We start from the raw sequence: 21,462 nt of genomic DNA on the forward strand, positions 1-21,462 counted from the left end.
TATTTCAGAAATCAAAGGCAGTTGGGTTCAATCCTATGGTTAGCTGTTAGCTAGACACTGGAAGGATGGATTTGACTAAGAAAGGGAGACAGCATACATGGAGGCAGGTAACCTTTCCTTTGCAAAATGACCCATTTTGAGGCCTTACTTCAGGCTCTTCTCTTCTCCTAATCTTGGTTTTTTTATTAGTTTAGGAGAAGAATTAAAACTCCATTTACAGTATCTGTGAACCCGAATGAGTTAAGTATGTGTGACCAACTTGATATCTGCCGGTCTGTCAACAGGGCCAGCGTTCAGGGGCATCTGATGCATAGCACAGGAATGTCAGCCATGAATCTCTGGTCCACCTAACTCTACAGCATTAGAGTTATCATGGTTGCTCATCTGATCTTCCTCATATGATCTCCATCCACAGAGATGTCAGAAAAATCCTCCCCTGAGAGTGCAAGTTCTTTACAAATGAAAGATTATACAACAGAAGACACATGGGAGATTTATATGGGCAAGCTGTTGAAAGGATAAAGTGACAGAAGAAGTTTATTGATTAATTAAAGAAAGAATCCGCTTCAGCTGATAGGTTAGAACATAGGTAGCTGGAGTAAACAAAATAGAAAGCCGGGAGGAAGAGGTAGTGAGCTCAGAGAAGCCATGCTCCCCTCTCCCCGCCAGATGCCATAGCTCTGCTCTCTGAGGCAGATGTCGATGCAGCCAGCCACCATGTCAGACATGCTGAATTTTTCCTGGTAAGTGCACCTCGTTATACTACACTGATTATTAGAAATGGGTTAAAATGCTGAATCTAATGGGCCAGCAGTGTTTAAAAGAATACAGTTTTTGTGTATTTATTTCAGGCATAACCTTCATGCGGCCGTGGTGCTGGGGACACAGCCTCGCTGCTCAAATAACTACAGAATGGCTTGCAGCCTTGTGGACAACTGAATCCACTGAAAGCCTGAGAAAGCTTGGGAAAGAGTAAAGCATGTTTTCTTGGTAGCAGCGATTTCTCGGTCTGCTCTGCTTGCTAGAAGAAAGCAAGGGCTCTCATCTAAAAGAGGCTTGCTGACTCAGCTTCAGCTGCAAAACCCTGCAGCCCTTAAGATGTCCTGCCACAAAACATTTAAATGGTGTTGATAAAAGCCAACGGAATGCTTGTATGTTTTCAGCAGTAGCAGGAAAAAAAAAACTGTGTTGTTTTAAAATGCCGGCTTTCTGGGCCATCCTGCCTGGGCAAACTCTGACTGTTTGAGGAAGGAGGGCCAGCTACAGAAAGAGGGCTTGAGTGTTGTCTGTTGCAGCCTCTTTGATGGCAAGGACCTTGAAACACTGTAGACTTCTGGCACTGAATGCGGCTCTGTTCGGTACCTCAGCCACAAGGTTGGAATGGCAGAAAGCTAAGGAATGGGCTACATCTGGCCAGCAAAGCCACGGCTTTAGTCCTACTGAGATTCCTTGGTAAATGAAAGACTCACGTGGTCAGAAAAACAGAGAGAGAAATAGAGTAAAGAGAGATTCAAAGACAAAGAAAATTTTTAAATGATTTACAGTGTGTTAAAAGTATGTGCAGGCTAAAATTTGAAGTTCTTAAAGTTAAAAAAGGAAGAGAGTCGTTGGGTGTGGTAGTACACAGCTGTAAACCCAACACATGGGAGGCAGAGGGAGATTGACCTTTGTACCTTCAAGGTGAGGTAGCACACGCCTTTTATCCCAGTGCCTTGAAGGCAGAGACAAACAGATCTTTGTGAGTTCAATGTGTAGTAGCATACACCTTTAATCCCAATGCCTGAAAGGCAGAGAGAGGCAGATCTCTGAGACTTCAAGGACAGACAGGTATACAGAGTTATTCCAGGTTAAAGATACAGAGAACCTGTCTCAAAAGGCAAAAAATAAAAAGGAAAAATAAACAAAATAGAGGTTAAATTGAAGCGCACAAAGATGGAAAATTCACAGCGAATTTTGATATTGTATGCTATTATGCTCTTTTTGAATCATTTGAATTTTGAGGCAGTAGCAATAGCTGCTAAAAGATGTTTCTTTATAAAAGCTGCTGAAATAATCCAACATAGATATTTTGAAAATGCCTTGACTTTGAAATTAGGATCTAAGGACATGATGCTTTGGAAAGGAGTTTCTATTTTGTTTTCACAGAGGGTGATAGTCTGTGGATGCCTGTATCCTAATATGGTAGGATGGACCACGCCCTACTTAAAGGTTGCTGTGAACACCTTTAAAAAATTGCTTCGCTCAACTGCCAACTGAGATAAATCAATAATGATGCCACCATTCAGCAGGAAGCATTTTGGAGAGAAAAAACTGCACCCACGTTCCAAAATATGGCTTATAAACGTTCTTTTACATTTAAAGTGGGATGTGATATAGATATGAATATTTGCATTAGTATAGATTTTGCTTTACTGATAGAGATTTTAGGTCAATTTTGTTACATGTATATGCATTTTTGATCTTAATTAAGGTATTGTGATTGTGTAGTTCATTTAAAAATATAATGTATATAGGTTATTAATGGATAATCATTAATAATAGTCAAGTTTGTAGTCATGTTAGTTAGATTTTCTAGCTACATATATATATATATATATATATATATATATATATATATATATATATATATATATATTTCAGTTAGATAGGCATTATTCATATCTCTCTAGACTACAAAATAGGCTATTTAATGTTTTAGTACCTTAGGGTTTTTCATGACAGTGAGACACTCTACTCTTGGCAGCACATATCTACTTCAGGAAGAAGATGGGCATCACAGAGGATCCTTATGGAGTTTGATAGCCATTTGGGGAAGAAACTGCTCTTGCCTGGATTGTTGCATAAACTGTACACAGAACACACTCAGAGAGAGGACTACTGAACTTGCCTAAAGGTGAGATGATATTTCCGTGTTCCTGATTCAGGAAAGGGTCAGCAAAACATTCTTCAAGACAAGCAGATAGTGACTGCCTTTGAAATTTCCTGCTTCATGGAAATGTCTGCTGGAAACTATGGGCCTGTAGGCTGAGGATGGAAACACCAACGGTACAGAGGAACTTTGGGTGACTGTCCAGGCAGCGAGATGTCTCTGTCATTTCTAGAGTTTGAAAATGGCTTACTTTTTGTTTGCTTAGGTAATACTGTATTATTCTGGAGTCTCTGATGGAGTTGAAGAATAGATAGATAGCTATAGTTTTCCATTGTTATGATAAAAGATAAAATAGATATAAATATTGTAACTGTAATTCTTGCTTGATAACTGTTTTGTTATATGTAATTTTGCTATGTTAAAGTTAAAGATTCCATTCTTGTTTAAACAGAAATAGGAGTAATGATGGAGTATAGGTCATTGGTTAATTAAATAAAGAAACTGTTTTGCCTGAAAAGTTAGAACATAGGTGGGTGGAATAAACATAAGAGAATGCTGGGAGGAATAGGAATTGAGCTTAGAGATGCCATGCACCTCTCCCATGGGCAGAAATGGTAGCTCTGCACTCTGAGGCAGATGGCGATACAGCCAGCCACCAGGTCAGACATGCTAAATCTTTCCTTCTAAGCGCACCTCGTGCTGCAACATACATTATTAGACATGGGTTAAGAGGCTGAAAATAATGGGGCAGGCACTGTTGAAATGAATAGTTTTGTGTTGTTATTTCGGATCATAACCTTACAAGGCGGCCCCATGGGGATGCAGCCCTGCTGCTCAAATTTCTACAATCAAGGGGGAAATGGAAGAAGGGAAGAAAGAAGAGAGAGAGACAAGGAAGAATGGATGAATTCAATCATTCATTGGAAAAATGAGTGAACCAATGTATGAGGAGACCTAGTAGGAAAAAATATGCTGCATTCCCTCAGAGAGTCAGGTCAAATTAAGGATTGACAAGGTTTTCCACTAAGGAGGAGGCTTATTCCAATTTACCTTCTTTGTGCTCCAGGCCCACCCACAAGAGTGATGATGAGGACAGGGAGAAGAAGAGGAGAGGGTGTACCAGAATTCCCTGGTACAATTTCTCACCCAAATTGTAGACAAATCACCTGACCTGGGACAGCTGATCTACATGCTGGACCCTAACTCCCAGTTTGACAACTCTAACATTTTAACCAAGTTTGTGAAGATGAAGGAACCAAAAATAGCCCAGTTACAGGATGGCAGGTTCCTTACAGGATGGGAGTCAGACATCAGTACCATACTGGTATTTGGCGGTTTGATGGGTGTGTGGGGTCTTTGCCAGACTCCACCTAGCATCATGGATTCCCTACTTTACTGATATTATGGAGTTCGGTGCATTCATCCTATGTGTGCATGTCACACACTAGTGGGCATCATATGTACATGTTTATCCTGTGTGTGGGTGAGTGTGTTCATGAGTTTTATAGCCCAAGTACTACAGAACATGATCAATGAAAGGGAACACTGTTTTCCAGATATGGCAGGGCAATTATTTAAATGAACTGACAAGGGTTGGATGGCATGGATAAGACCTATGAGAGTTCAAGGCATACCGAATCCAGGCATGACAAAGTAGGTGGCAGACAGAATTAAGTAGGTAGCTTGATGTCCAAGTTACTGGAGAAGAGCAACTGAGCAGAGACACTTTTCACTAAGCAACATGCTCTAGTGGAGATCAAACATTCTTTGACTTACAGCCAGTACGAATTAAACCATTCATCAAATGAAACCTAATTTTCTCTGATTTTGAGTATACATTTGTGTCCCTTCCTGATTAATCTACTCTTTATCCTCTTAAGTCCCAATACCTCACGCTGATATTGGTCACATCTTTCCATTTGACATGGTTTTCCCTCAAGCTTCATACCGCCCCGAGATCATACAACTTTTTGTCCCCTCTCCACTGCTTCCTTGACAGCCATCTTGTCCTTTACCACACCACGCATCCCCAGTCCTTTACTCTCCAAGGGGAAAAGACCATAAATCCTGCTTTGTTTTGAGGCATGTATTTCTGTGATGCCCCATCCACCAAACACAATCCATCATTGACCAAATAACACAACATGTTAAAAAATTTTTATTCTTTCAGAAAGAATAATCCATTGGAAAAGATACCAGGATTCATAGAAGACCTGAGGTATCTCTGAAAACACACATTCCCAAAGAGAGAATTAAGTCTGCCTCTCAAAATTTGAGAATTTCACTTTAACAGATCTTCACCAAATCATAGACATAGATATGGAAGTCATTATCAAAATTGATGAAATGCACAGAAGGTTTGTTGGGAACTTGGCAAATAATTTTACCTATCTCTTGGGTTCCATCTTTTTTGTTGTACTGCACTCTTTTGCCCTCCAAAGGATCCCTGCCTAATTCCAAAGTCACCTCTACTGGAGGATATTCAGGCGTGAGGTGGAGGTTGCCTTCAATGGAATCATCATGATGGTGGTAAAGGTACAGGACCGGATCATTCTCGTTGACAATGTAGAAACAGGTCGTTATGGTCTGCACCTCATCTGGGACCACGCCACTCCACTCTTCCTTAGAGCCTGGCATGATGTGGAGGTTGCCTTCCAGGTAGTCATCCAGGAGGTGGTAAATGTACAAGACCAGATCTTTCTTGTAGGTAATATAAAACCAGGTCTTCATGATTGGCACCTCTTCCAGGACCATCCCGTTCCAGTCATTCTTAGAGCCATTTGTGCCCATGAATGTATGTTTCACTGCTCTGCCAACTATGGTGTTTGAGAGATGAGTGTCTGTCACCTGAGGAAATGGCACATTATTAGGCAGGATCTTCAGGTTTAAAATCCTTTCATCACTATGAAGCTCCAAGCCATAGACACAATCAATCCCATCATATTTCAACAAATAGAGAGAGGGATATGTTGGCAGTTGATCTAGAATGATGGCTTTCCAATGGGTGACTGGTTCATTGGCTTTCTTCCAGCCATGATAAATTCTGCGGCCAACAATATTCTCCAGGGCCTCAAAAGGCTTACTAAGTTTTTGCTTCTGGAGCGATGGCCCATTCTTCTTCTGGAGATGTGGCATGCAACTCATACTAAGAGGCATCTTCGTCATGGCGGGAGACATTCTGAGATAGGCCACAGCACTCCCGTTCCACTGTCTCTTGGCTCTGTTTCTGTGCTTGGGCTTCATAGCTGCCAATCTCTGCATAGGAAGAACTCTTCAGTTTAAATCAGACACAAAGTGGTTTCCTCCACCATAAGTGCCTGCAAGGATAAGAAGGTGAGGATGTGAGGTCAAGGCTCTTTTTAGGAATAACTTTGGAGCAGGTGAAAACGGCAGGGCTGAATAGATTTGGATACCTAAATGGAATATGTTCTTAAGAAATTAATAGGAAAATTATCAAACTCTTGTCTACAGCTCAGTATATGTGTATCAGAGACATATTCCTGCTGCAAAATGCAATTGACCTCTACTGAGAAACCTACTTCCTGACTTACTACATCAATGAGAGAGGAAGCTATGCCTATACCTAAAGTGAGAAAAAAATATCTGAACAGATGGCAAAGAATTCAAAGAAGAGCCACTCCTCTCCTTACCACTCAAGCTACTGGTTAATTGGCTGATCTATAACCACCTGCCCAAGGTCATGGCACTCCGGTCCACTGGCTCTCTCTATTGTGTCTCCTGATCCAGATCCAGGTTGATTACATAAAGATATTCTGTATCTTCATTAGAGAAGTAAGTACTGTGAGTCAAACTGCCAAAAGAAAGAAACATTAATCTGTGCAACAGCACCTATTAGAAATAATTATCTTTTAAAACACATATGGACAAAGAGGATATTTGCCATTTAAGTGGACTGAGGAATTGGACATTTTTAGCAAAGATAGAGTGGTGAGAATACCCGACATTAACCGTCCCCCAGCTATCAAATATAGGAGCTGTTAACGACATAAATTTTGGACCCAGAGCAGATTTGAAAGAAACCTTTCTTTGACTACAGAGGTCCTAGTTGCTTCCTAAACATATTTACCCAAAAGAAAATATCTTGGCTCTCTAGATTCCAACTTCTGGAAAATCGGTTGAACAGTTGTGGAGCCCAAGAGCTGAACTGACCTCCTCAGCCACTGTGAAGATAGTAAGCCCACATTCACAGAAGACTAGTGCTTCATGAGGAACAGAGTTGCCACCCCCAACCAAAGCTTTGTGACATCATCAAGGCTCTACTTATGTCATAAAACTCCTCCTAGCCAGGTTTCTTCCCTACTAACCCCCAGAAATATCCAGCATACAGGTCCTAAAATGCTGCTCATTCAGCCCCATGAAGACCCAAAATAAAAACCCCAATCTTCTTCCCAATTACTTGAGTCATATTTTCCAAGTAACTCAACCCCTTTATGTGTTTTCTTTTCTTCTGTAAAATAATTTTTGGTCTGAGTCAACAACTCACATGAATGTTTTTTTTCCTAGCTCCAATGCCCTAATTGGTTATTTTCTATTGATTTTTCCTTTACTTCATAATAATAATTATCAAACTTTCCACTTCTCTTCCTCCTCCCACATTCTTCTTGCTCCGCAAATAAACCTCTCCACTCAAACACCAACCCAAATAGACTGCTGGGTACTTTGAGCTGTGGGAAGTCCAAGCCCACCCTTCATCCATCCAGATTTAGCAAGGTATGCATCCACAAAAAATACGATCACAAAAAGCCAGTGTATGATATGCAGACAATTGCAAGTGCCATTAATTTTGGCTTCTCCGTCTGCCCCAATTGTCAGCCACATTCAGAGCTTCCAGTTTGATCCCATGTTCTTTCATTCCCAGGTCACTGGATTAGTTGAAATCCCCTTAGTTCAGGCACAGTGTCTCATAGTGTGGATCAAGCCCTTATATTCCTGACATCCTTGCTCTTTTTCTCCATCCATCTGCTCTTCCACTGGAGCTTGGAAGCTCCATCTAGTTTTCTGATTTTGACCCTGACTTGATCTCCATCATTTGCCAAACAAAAGTTCCATGGTGGTTTTCAAGATAGTCAGTCATCAGTCTGACTACGGGACAAGGCACAAATAGTTCCCAGGGACATGTCACAGTGCGGTCAACTTCTCCTCCCTGCTTAAGTACCTAGAGAGGGTCACCCTATGGCCTTCTGAGAACCACTCGAGAGATATCGATCTTGATATCCCCAGAATGGCCCCATAAATTGAGATATCATCAGTGTATGTGCATTAACTTGTGTGTGTTTGTGTGTGTGTATTTAAATCACAATAACAAATGGATTGTAACATTGAAGTTTCTTCTCATCTTGAGAAGAATATTTGCTACAGAAACACTCTCACAGTAATAGTGAGAGTGTAAACTATCTAAGAAAGGAGAAATAACTGGAGGAATCCCCCAGGAGTTAGGCTCAGTGTCCCAGGAATTACGCCCAAGGAAAGTCAATGAACTCAGTGATGGAAGATAAAACCCAGCCTAAATAAAACCCTAAATCATTTAGGTGGAGCATGAGATACTCTTACAACAGTTACAAGAGGTCTAAAATGCCTGGACTGGAACATAAGGGGAACACAATGACGTGGAGCTGAGAGTGCATGGCAAAACTGATTGTATCTGGCAAAAATTATGTAAGCATACCAAGGAAACCACCAGTGCGACAAAACCCAAGAAATCTGTATGACAACATATCATGTTGAACATAATGAGATTTATAGACAAAGGAAAGATCTTAATTATGTCACTGTCACACAGGTGATGATGAACCAGTCCCATCGTAGAGTGACTCCCTGCTGTGTTTAAGATAACCTGTCAATTCTGTCTAGTCAGTTACAAGGAAATTTGCATTAATTGCACAGATTAACTATCAGCATCATTTACTGCACAATCAAAGGCAAGGCAAAGAAATCATAGACATGTTGTTGAATGCTGATGATGTTATTGGGAGTTTTGATGGGTTTTTTTCTTCAAGGGAAATCATCGGTGACTCTCATGCATGAAGCAGATCCTTTCTCTGTGATGTTTCCTGAATAGCCACTGAGATACCAGTCCATTGAGTTGTGGTCTCTCTCTCTTTTAAAAAGCAACTTCTACCTTCAGCTTGATCTCTTGCTTGAGCTTCCCTTCCGGCTACTAGGCTCCTTTTCTGATCCTGCAGAGGGCTTTTGTAAGGGATTGTGATCTCTAATTTTTCCCCTTTCAAGAACTAATCATTCTATTAATCACAATTCTAAACTGCTGTAGGAGTTTGTTTGTGACTTATGCCTTCACATGTGATACAAGCGACCTGTGTGTATAGGGCCTTCTCTCTGTTCATGTGGGGAAGGAATGGCAGCAGGAGTAGATGGCTGCTCATTCTCTGTAAGGAAATCAGTAAACAGTGGGCACCAAGTACAAGGAGGTCCTGAAATATTAAGTCCTGTCCTTTCAAGGCCCCAGAGCCTCCAGCTAGGTTCAGGGTCATGACAATCTCCCAAACCCACCGAGCATGAAGTATTCAGAACCAGAAGCCTGTGTGTGCCATATCACATATTCATCGTGAGTATACCAATCTGTTTTTTTTTTTTAATTCTAAATTATTTTGTCCCATCAGAACGATCTATATTACCAATTAACCAAATTTGCTGCATCTTTGGTGTCCTAGAATTGCTTTAAATTGTTGTTGGGACAGTCTTACAAACCTTCCTGTGCTGTTATGAGACCTTAAGGGGACAGCACTTATTTCAGAAATCAAAGGCAGTTGGGTTCAATCCTATGGTTAGCTGTTAGCTAGACACTGGAAGGATGGATTTGACTAAGAAAGGGAGACAGCATACATGGAGGCAGGTAACCTTTCCTTTGCAAAATGACCCATTTTGAGGCCTTACTTCAGGCTCTTCTCTTCTCCTAATCTTGGTTTTTTTATTAGTTTAGGAGAAGAATTAAAACTCCATTTACAGTATCTGTGAACCTGAATGAGTTAAGTATGTGTGACCAACTTGATGTCTGCCTGTCTGTCAACAGGGCCAGAGTTCAGGGGCATCTGATGCATAGCAAAGGAATGTCAGCCATCAATCTCTGGTCCACCTAACTCTACAGCATTAGAGTTGTCATGGTTGCTCATCTGATCTTCATCATATGATCTCCATCCACAGGGATGTCAGAAAAATCCTCCCCTGAGAGTGCAAGTTCTTTACAAATGAAAGATATACAACAGAAGACACATGGGAGATTTATATGGGCAAGCTGTTGAAAGGATAAAGTGACAGAAGAAGTTTATTGATTAATTAAAGAAAGAATCCGCTTCAGCTGATAGGTTAGAACATAGGTAGGTGTAGTAAACAAAATAGAATGCCGGGAGGAAGAGGTAGTGAGCTCAGAGAAGCCCTGCTCCCCTCTCCCCGCCAGATGCCATAGCTCTGCTCTCTGAGGCAGATGTCGATGCAGCCAGCCACCATGTCAGACATGCTGAATTTTTCCTGGTAAGTGCACCTCGTTATACTACACTGATTATTAGAAATGGGTTAAAATGCTGAATCTAATGGGCCAGCAGTGTTTAAAAGAATACAGTTTTTGTGTGTTTATTTCAGGCATAACCTTCTTGCGGCCGTGGTGCTGGGGACACAGCCTCGCTGCTCAAATAACTACAGAATGGCTTGCAGCCTTGTGGACAACTGAATCCACTGAAAGCCTGAGAAAGCTTGGGAAAGAGTAAAGCATGTTTTCTTGGTAGCAACGATTTCTCGGTCTGCTCTGCTTGCTAGAAGAAAGCAAGGGCTCTCATCTAAAAGAGGCTTGCTGACTCAGCTTCAGCTGCAAAACCCTGCAGCCCTTAAGAGGTCCTGCCACAAAACATTTAAATGGTGTTGATAAAAGCCAACTGAATGCTTGTATGTTTTCAGCAGTAGCAGGAAAAAAAACTGTGTTGGTATAAAATGCCGGCTTTCTGGGCCATCCTGCCTGGGCAAACTCTGACTGTTTGAGGAAGGAGGGCCAGCTACAGAAAGAGGGCTTGAGTGTTGTCTGTTGCAGCCTCTTTGATGGCAAGGACCTTGAAACACTGTAGACTTGTGGCACTGAATGCGGCTGTGTTCTGTACCTCAGCCACAAGGTTGGAATGGCAGAAAGCTAAGGAATGGGCTACATCTGGCCAGCAAAGCCACGGCTTTAGTCCTACTGAGATTGCTTGGTAAATGAAAGACTCATGTGGTCAGAAAAACAGAGAGAGAAATAGAGTAAAGAGAGATTCAAAGACAAAGAAAATTTTTAAATGATTTAGAGTGTGTTAAAAGTATGTGCAGGCTAAAATTTGAAGTTCTTAAAGTTAAAAAAGGAAGAGAGTTGTTGGGTTTGGTAGTACACACCTGTAAACCCAACACATGGGAGGCAGAGGGAGATTGACCTCTGTACCTTCAAGGTGAGGTAGCACACGCCTTTAATCCCAGTGCCTTGAAGGCAGAGACAAACAGATCTTTGTGAGTTCAATGTGTAGTAGCATACACCTTTAATCCCAATGCCTGAAAGGCAGAGAGAGGCAGATCTCTGAGACTTTAAGGACAGACAGGTATACAGAGTTTTTCCAGGTCAAAGATACAGAGAATCTGTCTCAAAAGGAAAAACTAAAAAGGAAAAGTAAACAAAATAGAGGTTAAATTGAAGCGCACAAAGATGGAAAATTCACAGCGAATTTTGATATTGTATGCTATTATGCTCTTTTTGAATCATTTGAATTTTGAGGCAGTAGCAATATCTGCTAAAAGATGTTTCTTTATAAAAGCTGCTGAAATAATCCAACATAGATATTTTGAAAATGCCTTGACTTTGAAATTAGGATCTAAGGACATGATGCTTTGGAAAGGAGTTTCTATTTTGTTTTCACAGAGGGTGATAGTCTGTGGATGCCTCTATCCTAATATGGTAGGATGGACCACGCCCTACGTAAAGGTTGCTGTGAACACCTTTAAAAAATTGCTTCGCTCAACTGCCCACTGAGATAAAACAATAATGATGCCACCATTCAGCCGGAAGCATTTTGGAGAGAAAAAACTGCACCCACGTTCCAAAATATGGCCTATAAACGTTCTTTTACATTTAAAGTGGGATGTGATATAGACATGAATATTTGCATTAGTATAGATTTTGCTTTACTGATAGAGATTTTAGGTCAATTTTGTTATATGTATATGCATTTTTGATCTTAATTAAGGTATTGTGATTGTGTAGTTCATTTAAAAATATAATGTATATAGGTTATTAATGGATAATCATTAGTAATAGTCAAGTTTGTAGTCATGTTAGTTAGATTTTCTAGCTACATAGATATATATATTTCAGTCAGATAGGCATTATTCATATCTCTCTCGACTACAAAATAGGCTATTTAATGTTTTAGTACCTTAGGGTTTTTCATGACAGTGAGACACTCTACTCTTGGCAGCACATATCTACTTCAGGAAGAAGATGGGCATCAAAGAGGATCCTTATGGAGTTTGATAGCCATTTGGGGAAGAAACTGCTGTTGCCTGGATTGTTGCATAAACTGTACACAGAAAACACTCAGAGAGAGGACTACTGAACTTGCCTAAAGGCGAGATGATCTTTTCATGTTCCTGATTCAGGAAAGAGTCAGCAAAACATTCTTCAAGACAAGAAGATAGTGACTGCCTTTGACATTTCCTGCTTCATGGAAATGTCTGCTGGAAACTATGGGCCTGTAGGCTGAGGATGGAAACACCAACGGTACAGAGGAACTTTGGGTGACTGTCCAGGCAGCGAGATGTCTCTGTCATTTCTAGAGTTTGAAAATGGCTTACTTTTTGTTTGCTTAGGCAATACTGTATTATTCTGGAGTCTCTGATGGAGTTGAAGCATAGATAGATAGTTATAGTTTTCCATTGTTATGATAAAAGATAAAATAGATATAAATATTGTAACTGTAATTCTTGCTTGATAACTGTTTTGTTATATGTAATTTTGCTATGTTAAAGTTAAAGATTCCGTTCTTGTTTAAACAGAAATAGGAGTAATGATGGAGTATAGGTCATTGGTTAATTAAATAAAGAAACTGTTTCGCCTGAAAGGTTAGAACATACGTGGGTGGAATAAACATAAGAGAATGCTGGGAGGAATAGGAATTGAGCTTAGAGATGCCATGCACCTCTGCCATGGGCAGAAATGGTAGCTCTGCACTCTGAGGCAGATGGCGATACAGCCAGCCACCAGGTCAGACATGCTAAATCTTTCCTTCTAAGCGCACCTCGTGCTGCAACATACATTATTAGACATGGGTTAAGAGGCTGAAAATAATGGGGCAGGCAGTGTTGAAATGAATAATTTTATGTTGTTGTTTCGGAGCATAACCTTACAAGGCGGCCCCATGTGGATGCAGCCCTGCTGCTCAAATTTCTACAATCAAGGGGGAAATGGAAGAAGGGAAGAAAGAAGAGAGAGAGACAAGGAAGAATGGATGAATTCAATCATTCATTGGAAAAATGAGTGAACCAATGAATGAGGAGACCTAGTAGGAAAAAAATGTGCTGCATTCCCTCAGAGAGTCAGGTCAAATTAAGGATTGACAAGGTTTTCCACTAAGGAGGAGGCTTATTCCATTTTACCTTCTTTGTGCTCCAGGCCCACCCACAAGAGTGATGATGAGGACAGGGAAAAGAAGAGGAGAGTGTGTACCAGAATTCCCTGGTACAATTTCTCACCCAAATTGTAGCCAAATCACCTGACCTGGGACAGCTGATCTACATGCTGGACCCTAACTCCCAGTTTGACAACTCTAACATTTGAACCAAGTTTGTGAAGATGAAGGAACCAAAAATAGCCCAGTTACAGGATGGCAGGTTCCTTACAGGATGGGAGTCAGACATCAGTACCATATTGGTATTTGGCGGTTTGATGGGTGTGTGGGGTCTTTACCAGACTCCACCTAGCATAATGGATTCCCTACTTTACTGGTATTATGGAGTTCGGTGCATTCATCATATGTGTGCATGTCACACAGTAGTGGGCATCATATGTACATGTTTATCCTGTGTGTGGGTGAGTGTGTTCATGAGTTTTATAGCCCAAGTACTACAGAACATGATCAATGAAAGGGAACACTGTTTTCCAGATATGGCAGGGCAATTATTTAAATGAACTGACAAGGGTTGGATGGCATGGATAAGACCTATGAGAGTTCAAGGCATACCGAATCCAGGCATGACAAAGTAGGTGGCAGACAGAATTCTGGCAAAACTAAGTAGGTAGCTTGATGTCCAACTTACTGGAGAAGAGCAACTGAGCGGAGACACTTTTCACTAAGCAACATGCTCTAGTGGAGATCAAACATCCTTTGACTTACAGCCAGTATGAATTAAACCATTCATCAAATGAAACCTAATTTTCTCTGATTTTGAGTATACATTTGTGTCCCTTCCTGATTAATCTACTCTTTATCCTCTTAAGTCCCAATACCTCACGCTGATATCGGTCACGTCTTTCCATTTGACATGTTTTCCCTCAAGCTTCATACCGCCCCGAGATCATACAAATTTTGTCCCCTCTCCACTGCTTCCTTGACAGCCATCTTGTCCTTTACCACACCACGTATCCCCAGTCCTTTACTCTCCAAGGGGAAAAGACCATCAATCCTGCTTTGTTTTGAGGCATGTATTTCTGTGATGCCCCATCCACCAAACACAATCCATCATTGACCAAATAACACAACATGTTAATAAATTTTTATTCTTTGAGAAAGAATAATCCATTGGAAAAGATACCAGGATTAATAGAAGACCTGAGGTATCTCTGTAAAAAACACATTCCCAAAGAGAGAATTAAGTCTGCCCCTCAAAATTTGAGAATTTCACTTTAACAGTTCTTCACCAAATCATAGACATAGATATGGAAGTCATTATCAAACTTGATGAAATACACAGAAGGTTTGTTGGGAACTTGGCAAATAATTTTACCTATCTCTTGGGTTCCATCTTTTTTGTTGTACTGCACTCTTTTGCCCTCCAAGGAATCCCTGCCTAATTCCAAAGTCACCTCTACTGGAGGACATTCAGGCGTGATGTGGAGGTTGCCTTCAATGGAATCATCATGATGGTGGTAAAGGTACAGGACCGGATCATTCTCGTTGACAATGTAGAAACAGGTCATTATGGTCTGCACCTCACCTGGGACCACGCCACTCCACTCTTCCTTAGAGCCTGGCATGATGTGGGTTGCCTTCCAGGTAGTCATCCAGGAGGTGGTAAATGTACAAGACCGGATCTTTCTTGTAGGTAATATAAAACCAGGTCTTCATGATTGGCACCTCTTCTAGGACCATCCTGTTCCAGTCATTCTTAGAGCCATTTGTGCCCATGAATGTATGTTTCACTGCTCTGCCAACTATGGTGTTTGAGAGATGAGTGTCTGTCACCTGAGGAAATGGCACATTATTAGCCAGGATCTTCAGGTTAAAAATCCTTTCATCACTATGAAGCTCCAAGTCATAGACACAATCAATCCCATCATATTTCAACAAATAGAGAGAGGGATATGTTGGCAGTTGATCTAGAATGATGGCTTTCCAATGGGTGACTGGTTCATTGGCTTCCTTCCAGCCATGAGAAATTCTGCGGCCAACAATATTCTCCAGGGCTTCAAAAGGCTTACTAAGTTTTTGCTTCTGGAGCGATAGCCCATTCTTCTTCTGGAGATGTGGCATGCAACTCATATTAAGAGGCATCTTCATCATGGTGGGAGACTTTCTGAGATAGGCCACAGCACTCCTGTTCCACTGTCTCTTGGCTCTGTTTCTGTGCTTGGGCTTCATAGCTGCCAATCTCTGCATAGGAAGAACTCTTCAGTTTAAATCAGACACAAAGTGGTTTCCTCCACCATAAGTGCCTGCAAGGATAAGAAAGTGAGGATGGGAGGTCAAGGCTCTTTTTAGGAATAACTTTGGAGCAGGTGAAAAAGGCAGGGCTGAATAGATTTGGATACCTAAATATAATATGTTCTTAATAAATTAATAGGAAAATTATCAAACTCTTGTCTACAGCTCAGTATATGTGTATCAGAGACATATTCCTGCTGCAAAATGCAATTGACCTCTACTGAGAAACCTACTTCCTGACTTACTACATCAATGAGAGAGGAAGCTATGCCTATACCTAAAGTGAGAAAGAAATATCTGAACAGATGGCAAAGAATTCAAAGAACAGCCACTCCTCTCCTTACCACTCAAGCTACTGGTTAGTTGGCTGATCTATAACCACCTGCCCAAGGTCATGGCACTCTAGTACACTGGCTCTCTCTATTGTGTCTCCTGATCCAGATCCAGGTTGATTACATAAAGATATTCTGTATCTTCATTAGAGAAGTGAGTACTGTGAGTCAAACTGCCAAAAGAAAGAAACATTAATCTGTGCAACAGCACCTATTAGAAATAATTATCTTTTAAAACACATATGGACAAAGAGGATCTTTGCCATTTAAGTGGACTGAGGAATTGGACATTTTTAGCAAAGATAGAGTGGGGAGAATACCTGACATTAACCGTCCCCCAGCTATCAAATATAGGAGCTGTTAACGACATAAATTTTGGACCCAGAGCAGATTTGAAAGAAACCTTTCTTTGACTACAGAGGTCCTAGTTGCTTCCTAAACATATTTACCAAAAGAAAATATCTTGGCTCTCTAGATTCCAACTTCTGGAAATTCGGTTGAACAGTTGTGGAGCCCAAGATCTGAACTGACCTCCTCAGCCACCGTGAAGATAGTAAGCCCACCTTCACAGAAGACTAGTGCTTCATGTGGAACAGAGTTGCCACCCCCAACCAAAACTTTGTGACATCATCAAGGCTCTACTTATGTCTTAAAACTCCTCCTAGCCAGGTTTCTTCCCCACTAACCCCCAGAAATATCCAGCATACAGGTCCTAAAATGCTGCTCATACAGCCCTATGAAGAACCAAAATAAAAACCCCAATCTTCTTCCCAATTACTTGAGTCATATTTTCCAAGTAACTCAACCCCTTTATGTGTTTTTTTTTTTTCTGTAAAATAATTTTTGGTCTGAGTCAACAACTCACATGAATGTTTTTTTTTTCCTAGCTCCAATGTCCTCATTGGTTATTTTCTATTGATTTTTCCTTTACTTCATAATAATAATTATCAAACTTTCCACTTCTCTTCCTCCTCCCACATTCTTCTTGCTCCGCAAGTAAACCTCTCCACTCAAACACCAGTCCAAATAGAGGGCAGAGTACTTTGAGCTGTGGGATGTCCAAGCCTACCCTTCATCCATCCAGATTTAGCAAGGTATGCATCCACAAAAAATATGATCACAAAAAGCCAGTGTATGATATGCAGACAATTGCAAGTGCCATTATCTTTGGCTTCTCCGTCTGCCCCAATTGTCAGCCACATTCAGAGCTTCCAGTTTGATCCCATGTTCTTTCATTCCCAGTTCACTGGATTAGTTGAAATCCCCTTAGTTCAGGCACAGTGTCTCATAGTGTGGACCAAACCCTTATATTCCTGACATCCTTGCTCTTTTTCTCCATCCATCTGCTCTTCCACTGGAGCTTGGAAGCTCCATCTAGTTTTCTGATTTTGACCCTGACTTGATCTCCATCATTTGCCAAACAAAAGTTCCATGGTGGTTTTCAAGATAGTCATCAGTCTGACTATGGGACAAGGCACACATAGTTCCTAGGGACATGTCACAGTGCGGTCAACTTCTCCTCCCTGCTTAAGTACCTACAGAGGGTCACCCTATGGCCTTCTGAGAACCACTCGAGAGATATCGATCTTGACATCCCCAGAATGGCCCCATAAATTGAGATATCATCAGTGTATGTGCATTAACTTGTGTGTGTTTGTGTGTGTGTATTTAAATCACAGTAAAAAATGGATTGTAACATTGAAGTTTCTTCTCATCTTGAGAAGAATATTTGCTACAGAAACACTCTCACAGTAATAGTGAGAGTGTAAACTATCTAAGAAAGGAGAAATAACTGGAGGAATCCCCCAGGAGTTAGGCTCAGTGTCCCAGGAATTACGCCCAAGGAAAGTCAATGAACTCAGTGATGGAAGATAAAACCCAGCCTAAATAAAACCCTAAATCATTTAGGTGGAACATGAGATACTCTTACAACAGTTACAAGAGGTCTAAAATGCCTGGACTGGAACATAAGGGGAACACAATGACGTGGAGCTGAGAGTGCATGGCAAAACTGATTGGATCTGGCAAAAATTATGTAAGCATACCAAGGAAACCAACAGTGGGACAAAACCCTAAGAAATCTGTATGACAACATATCATGTTGAACATAATGAGATTTATAGACAAAGGAAAGATCTTAATTATGTCACTGTCACACAGGTGATGATGAACCAGTCCCATCGTAGAGTGACTCCCTGCTGTGTTTAAGATAACCTGTCAATTCTGTCTAGTCAGTTACAAGGAAATTTGCATTAATTGCACAGATTAACTATCAGCATCATTTACTGCACAATCAAAGGCAAGGCAAAGAAATCATAGACATGTTGTTGAATGCTGATGATGTTATTGGGAGTTTTGATGGGTTTTTTTCTTAAAGGGAAATCATCGGTGACTCTCATGCATGAAGCAGATCCTTTCTCTGTGATGTTTCCTGAATAGCCACTGAGATACCAGCCCATTGAGTTGTGGTCTCTCTCTCTTTTAAAAAGCAACTTCTACCTTCAGCTTGATCTCTTGCTTGAGCTTCCCTTCCGGCTACTAGGCTCCTTTTCTGATCCTGCAGAGGGCTTTTGTAAGGGATTGTGATCTCTAAGTTTTTCCCCTTTCATGAACTAATCATTCCATTAATCACAATTCTAAACTGCTGTGGGAGTTTGTTTGTGACTTATGCCTTCACATGTGATACAAGCGACCTGTGTGTATAGGGCCTTCTCTCTGTTCATGTGGGGAAGGAATGGCAGCAGGAGTAGATGGCTGCTCATTCTCTGTAAGGAAATCAGTAAACAGTGGGCACCAAGTACAAGGAGGTCCTGAAATATTAAGTCTTGTCCTTTCAAGGCCCCAAAGCCTCCAGCTAGGTTCAGGGTCATGACAATCTCCAAAACCCACCGAGCATGAAGTATTCAGAAACAGAAGCCTGTGTGTTCCATATCACATAAATTCATTGTGAGTACACCAATCTGTTTTTTTTTTAATTCTAAATTATTTTGTCCCATCAGAACGATCTATATTACCAATTAACCAAATTTGCTGCATCTTTGGTGTCCTAGAATTGCTTTAAATTGTTGCTGGGACAGTCTTACAAACCTTCCTGTGCTGTTATGAGACCTTAAGGGGACAGCACTTATTTCAGAAATCAAAGGCAGTTGGGTTCAATCCTATGGTTAGCTGTTAGCTAGACACTGGAAGGATGGATTTGACTAAGAAAGGGAGACAGCATACATGGAGGCAGGTAACCTTTCCTTTGCAAAATGACCCATTTTGAGGCCTTACTTCAGGCTCTTCTCTTCTCCTAATCTTGGTTTTTTTATTAGTTTAGGAGAAGAATTAAAACTCCATTTACAGTATCTGTGAACCCGAATGAGTTAAGTATGTGTGACCAACTTGATGTCTGCCTGTCTGTCAACAGGGCCAGAGTTCAGGGGCATCTGATGCATAGCACAGGAATGTCAGCCATCAATCTATGGTCCACCTAACTCTACAGCATTAGAGTTGTCATGGTTGCTCATCTGATCTTCCTCATATGATCTCCATCCAAAGAGATGTCAGAAAAATCCTCCCCTGAGAGTGCAAGTTCTTTACAAATGAAAGATTATACAACAGAAGACACATGGGAGGTTTATATGGGCAAGCTGTTGAAAGGATAAAGTGACAGAAGAAGTTTATTGATTAATTAATGAAAGAATCCGCTTCAGCTGATAGGTTAGAACGTAGGTAGCTGGAGTAAACAAAATAGAATGCCGGGAGGAAGAGGTAGTGAGCTCAGAGAAGCCATGCTCCCCTCTCCCCGGCAGATGCCATAGCTCTGCTCTCTGAGGCAGATGTCGAAGCAGCCAGCCACCATGTCAGACATGCTGAATTTTTCCTGGTAAGTGCACCTCGTTATACTACACTGATTACTAGAAATGGGTTAAAATGCTGAATCTAATGGGCCAGCAGTGTTTAAAAGAATACAGTTTTTGTGTATTTATTTCAGGCATAACCTTCATGCGGCCGTGGTGCTGGGGACACAGCCTCACTGCTCAAATAACTACAGAATGGCTTGCAGCCTTGTGGACAACTGAATCCACTGAAAGCCTGAGAAAGCTTGGGAAAGAGTAAAGCATGATTTCTTGGCAGCAGCGATTTCTCAGTCTGCTCTGCTTGCTAGAAGAAAGCAAGGGCTCTCATCTAAAAGAGGCTTGCTGACTCAGCTTCAGCTGCAAAACCCTGCAGCCCTTAAGAGGTCCTGCCACAAAACATTTAAATGGTGTTGATAAAACCCAACTGAATGCTTGTATGTTTTCAGCAGTAGCAGGAAAAAAAACTGTGTTGTTTTAAAATGCCGGCTTTCTGGGCCATCCTGCCTGGGCAAACTCTGACTGTTTGAGGAAGGAGGGCCAGCTACAGAAAGAGGGCTTGAGTGTTGTCTGTTGCAGCCTCTTTGATGGCAAGGACCATGAAACACTATAGACTTGTGGCACTGAATGCGGCTCTGTTCGGTACCAGAGCCACAAGGTTGGAATGGCAGAAAGCTAAGGAATGGGCTACATCTGGCCAGCAAAGCCACGGCTTTAGTCCTACTGAGATTGCTTGGTAAATGAAAGACTCATGTGGTCAGAAAAACAGAGAGAGAAATAGAGTAAAGAGAGATTCAAAGACAAAGAAAATTTTTAAATGATTTACACTGTGTTAAAAGTATGTGCAGGCTAAAATTTGAAGTTCTTAAAGTTAAAAAAGGAAGAGAGTTGTTGGGTGTGGTAGTACACACCTGTAAACCCAACACATGGGAGGCAGAGGGAGATTGACCTCTGTACCTTCAAGGTGAGGTAGCACACGCCTTCAATCCCAGTGCCTTGAAGGCAGAGACAAACAGATCTTTGTGAGTTCAATGTGTAGTAGCATACACCTTTAATCCCAATGCCTGAAAGGCAGAGAGAGGCAGATCTCTGAGACTTCAAGGACAGACAGGTATACAGAGTTATTCCAGGTCAAAGATACAGAGAACCTGTCTCAAAAGGAAAAACTAAAAAGGAAAAGTAAACAAAATAGAGGTTAAATTGAAGCGCACAAAGATGGAAAATTCACAGCGAATTTTGATATTTTATGCTATTATGCTCTTTTTGAATCATTTGAATTTTGAGGCAGTAGCAATAGCTGCTAAAAGATGTTTCTTTATAAAAGCTGCTGAAATAATCCAACATAGATATTTTGAAAATGCCTTGACTTTGAAATTAGGATCTAAGGACATGATGCTTTGGAAAGGAGTTTCTATTTTGTTTTCACAGAGGGTGATAGTCTGTGGATGCCTCTATCCTAATATGGTAGGATGGACCACGCCCTACTTAAAGGTTGCTGTGAACACCTTTAAAAAATTGCT

This window comes from Microtus pennsylvanicus, assembly GCF_037038515.1.
Source record: "Microtus pennsylvanicus isolate mMicPen1 chromosome Y unlocalized genomic scaffold, mMicPen1.hap1 SUPER_Y_unloc_3, whole genome shotgun sequence".
NCBI lineage: Eukaryota > Metazoa > Chordata > Mammalia > Rodentia > Cricetidae > Microtus > Microtus pennsylvanicus.